The sequence below is a fragment of the Adiantum capillus-veneris genome, chromosome 9 (genome assembly GCF_014529385.1).
Source record: "Adiantum capillus-veneris isolate H3 chromosome 9, ASM1452938v2, whole genome shotgun sequence".
Classification (NCBI taxonomy): domain Eukaryota; kingdom Viridiplantae; phylum Streptophyta; class Polypodiopsida; order Polypodiales; family Pteridaceae; genus Adiantum; species Adiantum capillus-veneris.
This window is the reverse complement of record NC_140939.1, coordinates 25,568,604-25,576,812: the sequence shown is the minus strand read 5'-3', so window position 1 is coordinate 25,576,812 and position 8,209 is coordinate 25,568,604. Positions and strand designations below refer to the sequence as shown.

The window sequence follows — 8,209 nt, the reverse complement described above, 5'->3', positions numbered from 1 at the left end:
CGAGAGCACTAGCTTAAGGGCAGGTGAGCGTGGTGATGTGTCACACGCGGTAGCCGGGAACAGAGGTCAAGGTCTGCGTGCAAGAGAGCCATCAAGTGGTTGCTACTAGAGCAAGAGGCTGTCAGTCGGTCCCAAGATAATAAGGGTGAGCTATGAGGATGCCAAAATCAAGAAAGGCCAAGAGCCATAGTTGAAGTCTGTGGCAAGAAGGTAGGCTGCAGCAAGTCGAAAAAGCATTGGAAGAAGAGTATTATTACATCTAACATCTTTGAAGCACCACCATTGTGCATCCCTTATTGGAAGATTTTGTCATGATATTGTTTTGATCTTTTTCCAAACCAGTATTAGCTTTCTCTCTTGCTTCTGTTTTCAATGGTGCTTCAGTACATGTGTGCTTCTAGTCAGTGTTGATTGAGCAAGTGCTTCCCATATGATTGTGGTGGGTTTCTTGGGCATGATGGTTCGCGGGAAAGTTTGAGTCTGCCAATGGTCTTGGGGTGTTTGGGGGTATTGAGACTACTCATATGCGAGTGTATGATGCTATCAAGGGTAAGAGGTGGAGCTAATTGATTGTATGCTTTGCAACCGGGTCTATACAAACAAGGTTGGTCGGGTACGGGCTTGGATATTGATTGCTTGCAGATTGGGAGTTTAGGTGTGTGTTTGCTCAGGGATAGGGATGTTGTGAAATCACTGTGCTATAGAGAGGCATTCACTAAGTGTGCTGGTGGTTTTCCGACTTCCCCCTTTCCATCTTGTGGTGCCCCCACTGAGGCTCCACTGATTGCTTCCTAACAAAGTGTTCGTGAGTCAAGATGAAGTAGGAATTTGGTCCGGTGTTCAAAGGAGATGAAGATGCTGACGAGTGGATTGCCGATTTTGAGCTATTTATGCTGGCAGTATTGCAGATGCCAGGTGATGAAGCAAAGCTCCGGACTCTACCTTTGGTGCAGCGAGGTAACACAAAAACTTGGTTCGATGGCTTAGAAGATGTACACAAGAAGAAATGGATCGGATTTCGAGAGAAATTCCTACAAAGGTATCGAAAGGTGGCATCTGCTTCGGAAGCAAATGCAAAGATCAAAGGATTGCAGCAGGAGGTAAGTGCAAATTTTGATGCTTTTGTTGATAAATTTGAAGCTTATTATGGGGATTTTGTGGCTACGCTACCCAAGCAACAAATGCGGGATATTTTAAGCGAGAAAGGTTTTTATCTTGCTTGCATCCCTATGTTCATGAGAGAGTGGACTATGAAAATCCAAGGACTTATGATGAAGCAGTCAAAGTTGCCATAGCAAAGAGTCGAAAGATAAAGAAGAAGACGGAGGCAGGATTGTTGCAATCTACAATCGCGGTAGCAAGTGGATCTAAGTCCAAACAGATTGATAAGCATCAAAAGGTAAAACCTCATTTTCTTGATATGCATTTGATCAAAGGACGTGAAGTTGATGCCAGGGTAGAAGAGGTAGAACAAGTACCAATAAGGGCTCAAAAGATACAGCGAGGCATATTCAGAGTGCCACCCAGCTTGCTTGCTCAGAGAACAAGGTGATAAAGGACTTCAAAGAAGAAATGTTGGTTCTAGAACCAGCAACAAGGAAGGTAGCAATGGTCCAAGAATTGGCAAGTTCAAAAGAGGAGTCCGACAGTTCTCATAGCTCCAGCAGTAGTTTGGACACAGATAGCATGTGGGAGACGGAATCATCTCTTCTAGGTATGGAAGTTATGATGTTTTTCATGTAGATGAAGTGGAGAAAAATGTATACGGCCTGCCAGTCATTTGAAGGTAAAAGAGAAGCATATATAGTGCAAGTATGGGGATGCCTTGTGTGAATAGGCATTTCGAGCAGCCATCTCTTGTGTCTTATGGTGGTGATTCCTTGCTAGCAGAAGAGGTATGGTTTGATTGTGCATCAGACCTAGTTGAAGAGCAGGTTTTCGAGGAGACTTGCAGGAGCAAGAAACTGAAGCAAAGGTATGTCAAAGTGATGCATCTATGCAGGGGGTGGGGCAACCTTGCCTTGATGGGCATGTCAAGGTGCACTTTGAAGTTTTGGAGTTGGTTTGCGGCCGTGGAGATCTAGCTCCGACAGATGACTCTATGGAAACTGATACAGGTGCAGCCTATAAGGGAGAGGCTCCATGCAACAAGGAAGGTGCCGCAAACCTTGTAGGTGACGAGGTATTTGAAGAACAGGTTGTAGCTCTAACAGGTCATGTTCTTGAGAATGAAAAGGTGGTCTTAGAGCCGTTTACAGAAGGTTTGGATACATGTTTGCAAAGGGAACATGTTTGCTTGGCTATGCAGAAAGTGGAGGCAAATGGAAGGGTTTGGCTACTTTATGCTATGCTATTGATAGCTATGTTGTTCCAGGTTGCTTTGCAGGGTGTACTATGCAGGTTTCAATGCTCATGTGATAAAGATGATGATATGGAGAGTTCTCTAGCAGGTGACATGATAGTTGCTTATGTTATCAATGCTTAAGTGGTCGAAAGTATTCTTATGGTTTTAAGAAGGCTTGTGGATATAGGGTGACAAAGATCCATGCTATGAAGAGCTGTTAGGGTGGCCTGTCTATTGGCCTACAAGTGCAATGGAAGGCTTGAAGATGCATGCTTTACAGGTGGTTGGCCACGGCCATTGTTTTGTTTTTGATCCAGGTGGACTCTATGCCATGCTTGGGGAAGCTTTGAGCTTTTCATTTGACCTTGGAGGGTGATGCATTACCAAAAAAATTTCTCTCTATCTCTATCTTATCTATATAGCCACTATATCATCATTTTTCTTATGCAGTCTATGTATCTATCTTATGTCATTCTCTCTATACAGACTTATTTTACCTAAATAATAGTGTGGTTGAGCATGAATGCTCAACGAGGGGGTGGGCAATGATGGTACAACCAAATTGTGTCGACCTATGAAAGTGCAAGAAGCCCGGGCATGGAGGTTTGCAAGAAGATGGTACGATGCTTGAGAGGTTGCTTGATGCAAGGTACAACATGTATCGCCGGAATGGGTATGTCAAATGTCGCTTTTGACGTCAAAGGTGATTTTCAAGCTCAACTCATCGGGATATCTAGAAGTGCTAGATATTGGTGGATTTCATCACATTCAATAATATCATGACATATTGAGGTTGTGGGTAGCTCCAGCTAGTCCACGATCCTAGCAGTCGTCACCTCTCTCGCCCGATATTTCATCATCCAGAAAAGTACTATGTGAAGTCGACTACATTCACCAAAGGGGGTGAAGTTTTGATTATGACATAGACACAAGGAGCTTTTGACATGTTACCATATAGAAAAAAATATAAATTTGCTAGATGATTCACTAGTTTGAATACACACAACTAGTAAAAGTGCAAACTAGCAACTGTGAGACAGTTTCTAGTTGGTCAATCTAGTAAGTTTGTTACTATATGGAAAATGGTACTACCATATAGTAACTAAGTTGCTAGATCTAACTAGAAACTCTTCACACTTGCTAGTTTGACCTTAGTGTGTCAAACTAGTTAATCATCTAGCAAATCCAAACTAATAAGTCACCAAGTAAATCTAAACTAGTTAATGACCTAGAAAATTTAAACTAGGTAGACATATAAAAAATCTAAACTAGTAGAATGTATGCTAAGTCAAATCTTTAAGTGATTCAGGACATGATTTAATCAACTTAACAAGAGAGGTACATGTAACCAAATATGAAAGTTCAATAAGATAATGTCACTTTCAAACACATAGAAGTTTCAAAGATACAAATCTCAATCTTCATTTGCCAACTCCACATCTTTGAGTGACAAAGCTCCTACCTTATCAAAATTGATACAAACTATGCTCTTCACTAAGAGCCAAGTCACTAAATCCTCACACATGGTAAAAGAATTGGTGTCACCCGCCTTCCTCTTGAAGAAGGAATGTGTTTTTTTGAGAGCAGTATAAGTAGGTTTTACAAGATGATAAATGTCTTCAACCTTCTTAGTACCAAGCCATTTCATTAGAATGGCTTCTTTATCACTTACACATAACTCTCGTGCCTACAAAAAAATAACAAAGAGTATCAGTCATCATCTAGTTAAACTCTATGTGTATTAGTCAAAGTATAGTGCAAGTAGTACACCTAACAAAATACACACCTTTTTTTCTAAAACAGAGCTTTCATCAATAATACTCTCTTCTCTGGATCCACTTGATAGTTCCTAAACATGAAAACAATATAGTTTTAATCCTAATTACCAAGATTTCATTTATATAGCTTAACTTAACCAATTTACCTTTTTCTTTTTGTTATTGGAAACCTTTGAAGCTTTCTCCTTTTTTTTGAGAAGCTCATGAAGCTTACTGGTAGCCTAAAAACACGACACACAACAACTTATAAAAGAAAGTAAAATCCAATATCGATTAAGCTACTCAACACAAATATATTACTAGCATACCTTTCTTTTTCGCACACTTTTTCTAGAGAGCAGATCTACGTTTGAATCGCAAAATTCACTTGAAGTGTTATCTTTCATTTTCTATATACCAAACAATCACAAGAATCACTACAAAAGGCTCTTCATATTAGCGACGCTCACACAGCGACGCTCAAAAAAAAAATTCCCGGCGTCGCTATGAGCGTCGCAAATTTATTTGTAAATTTGCGACGCTTATAGCGACGCTCATAGCGACGCCAGCTGGGGTAAAAAAAATAACCGAGCGCGCCCAAAAACTCAGATCTCAGATCTGAGTTTTTCGGCGCCCTCAAGCAAAGAGCAGGTAACGCTCTCCCTCACTCTCTCTCTCTCTCTCTCTCTTTTCTTCTCCACACACACACACACACACACACACACACGAGGAGAGGAAGGAGAGCCAGGTATGCTCCTTCCCTCTCCTCATTCTCATGTTCCCTTCCCCTCTTTCTCTCTCCCTCCCTCTCTCTCTCTCACACACACATACACACACACATAGTGTTTTTGAGAGAGAGAGAGAGAGAGAGAGAGAGAGAGAGAGAGAGAGAGAGAGTACAAAGAAAAACAAAAACGCACACACATACATAAACAAAGAATGCACACACACATTGAGAGAGAAAAAGAGAAAGAGAGCATGCATAAACAAAAAACGCACGCATTGAGAGAGGAAAAGAGAGAGAGAACATGCATAAACAAAAAACGCACACATTGAAAGAGGAAAAGAGAAAGAAAACATGCATACGATCCAAAAAAACGCACACACATTGAGAGAGAAAGAAAGAGAAACTAAGGGAGCGTCGTAGGAAACTAATTAAAATTAAAAGACCTAAAGATCTAGCCGACGAGGAGTTGAACTGAAGACCTATTATTCAAGAGGGAAATGGCATAATCAATCTATCATATTTGGCATGGGTGACAGAAAGGTTATACCATTTATCTCTTTTTATTGGCACACACATCCACACACGCGTACACACACAGGAAGAAGAGAGTTATAACGTTGTAGGAAACTATCTTAAAAGACGTTAAAGATTAGGTTATATGTAGACTTACATTAAATTAGATTTAGGTTTATTTTTAACTAGATTTACGTTTATTTAAGCTAGATTTAGATTTACGTTATATTAGATTAGATGCGGGTCTCCATAGACTGCGATGCCTGCATGAAGCGGGTGAAGAAAGCCCTCAATGGAATATAGGGTATTGCTGCCTTCACTCATGGTGGGCTCCGTCGATCCAAAAGTACTGGTGAAATGCCTTCAGAAGATAGGGAAGAAGGTGGATCTTCAGGGCGACAAGAGTCACTACATCCCCGACACAATGACCATCTAAACAACCTCTAGTCATTAGACTTACGTTAAATTAGATTTAGCTTTATTTTTAGTTAGATTTACGTTTATTTAGATTTACGCTTATTTACGTTAGATCGAGTCCACGCAAGAATTACTTACGGTTTAGGGTTTAGAGTTAGACGAACAGTGAAAAGATCTACTGTGAAAAGATGTTAAGATGAAGTGAAGTGCTACAGCTAGAGAAGAGGCAAAGGGATTTTGTCCACTACATGCAGTATCATGTAGACGTGGGTGTCTAGATTTCTTGTACCCACAAATATAGGTATTGACCAATAAAGACGAGATTATAACCCGGTGGTTCTGATCTCCGTGCACCTCTAGACCGAGGTGTGCGGGGATTGGACATGACTAGAGAATGTGAGGTAAAGAGAGAGAGAGAGAGAGAGAGAGAGAGAGAGAGAGAGAGAGAGAGAGAGAGAGAGAGAGAGAGAGAGAGAGATAAGACGAAGAATGCCAATAGAATATTAAATTTGTTGTCCAGGTTATAAGTTTTTTATCCTCATTATGAGTAGCGACGAGGATGTGGGACCGTCCAACCGAAACACCTATCTCTCAACGAGGGTCTTATGTCCTTGTAATCAATGCAAGCATGCTGTGCGACGGACAAGACGTGTTTCTTTGCAGCACGTTCGCGAATTTGGCGAGTTCGATCCATCTATTATAGATCGAGTTGTTGCCAATTATAACTCGTCGGACTCTGACACTGGCCAACAAGCAGCAATCTTGCAACCCAATAGACGTGTTCGCAGGCGCTTTGGTCAAGCAGCATATGTGAGGCCACAAGATGTAGCCTCTGACAGCTCGGGGGATGATCATGCAGAGCACATTCCCAACGAGGCAATGTTTGAGCCCGAGATTGATGAAATGATCGAGACGATCATGGATTCAGAAAGGCTTATCTATGATGATATGAAAAGTGAAGCCGATACGTCATTGTATAATGGAGCACGTATGTCTAGATTGAAAGCACTCCTGGTTCTTCTCAACATGCAGGCAAAGTTTGGATGGAGTGACACTAGCGTCACAGCGCTTTTCAGGTGATCTATTACAATTAGTTTACTTTAATAGAACTCTAAATGTATAATGATCTGATAGATTTTTACACGACTGTATCATATTTTTATGTTGTGTAGATTGCTGAAAGAGCACATACTACCAGCTGACAATGTGATGCCAGATTCCCGAGATGAAGCAAGAAAGATTTTGCGAAACTTGGGGATGGATTACAAATTCTATCCACGCTTGTCCTAATGACTGCATTCTTTTCAGAGGGGAATACACAGACATGGAGAAGTGTCCGAAATGTGATTCCGAAAGATATCGAGTAGATCTCCACGGGACAAAAATTCCACAAAAGGTTTTGCGACATTTTCCTTTGCTTCCTCGCATCAAGCATTTCTTCGAATGTAAGTCCATGGCCGCCCTAGCATCATGGCATGAGGAGAATAAATCTTCGGATGGTGTGCTACGAATTCCTGCAGATTGCGCAGCCTGGAAACATATAGATGGAACATGGTCGGATTTTGCCAGGGAAGCTCGAAATTTGCGCTTAGGCCTGGCTATGGATGGCGTAAATCCATTTGGTCAAAGATCAACATCTTACAGTGTATGGCCCGTTGTCATCGTCAACTACAACATTCCCCCGTGGTTGACTACGAAGAAGGGGCACCTATGGCTAAGCTTGATTGTGCCAGGGCGATATAAAGTGGGGAATATGGATGTGTATCTTCGTCCACTATTGGAAGAGCTACAACAATTGTGGATTGGCATAGAGGTGGTGGATATGAGCCGACACACAGGACGACGGAATGCTTTGATCAGAGGTATTCTAATGTGGACCATGCATGACTATCCCGGGCTAACAGAATGCTCAGGTGATCTATTGACACTCCTCACTCAGACACTGTAAATCTTGTTTTTTCCCATAGTTGATCTATTATCATGTGTATACATGCAGGGCTTCAAACAAGCGGATACAGAGCATGTGTCACATGTGGACCTAGACTGAATGCACGTAGGGCACCCTCACTGAAGAAGCAAATCTACGAAGGTCATCAAGCGTATCTTCCGGAGAATCATGTGTTACGCGACGGCTTTTTGGGAAGAGAGCCACCAAGGATGTCTGCACAAGCATGGTTAGAGCAGAAGGAGATGTGCGATGACGGATTGCCTCCAGGGATGAAGAGACTATCTCTATGGTACGAGTTACCATACTGGCCCCGACTCGTGATCAATCACTTGCTCGATCCAATGCAGATATTCAAGAATGTGGGTAATCTACTATGGGACCATTTGACCGGCAAGAAAGATACTTTGGGAGCCAGAGTTGACCTTAGAAATGTGGATCGTATGGAGCAATATTGGCCGCAAACAGCGTCTGATGGATCGATAAAACTTCCTAAAGCACCATGG

At 41.8% G+C, this 8,209-nt stretch overlaps 2 pseudogenes; both read left to right on the top strand.

Annotated features, from left to right (window-relative positions):
• Nucleotides 1–890: 890 nt before the first annotated feature.
• On the top strand, nt 891–1,833 carry LOC147450250 (uncharacterized; annotated as a pseudogene).
• Nucleotides 1,834–1,996: 163 nt separating this feature from the next.
• Nucleotides 1,997–2,720, top strand: LOC147450249 (uncharacterized; annotated as a pseudogene).
• The last annotated feature ends 5,489 nt before the right edge of the window (nt 2,721–8,209 follow it).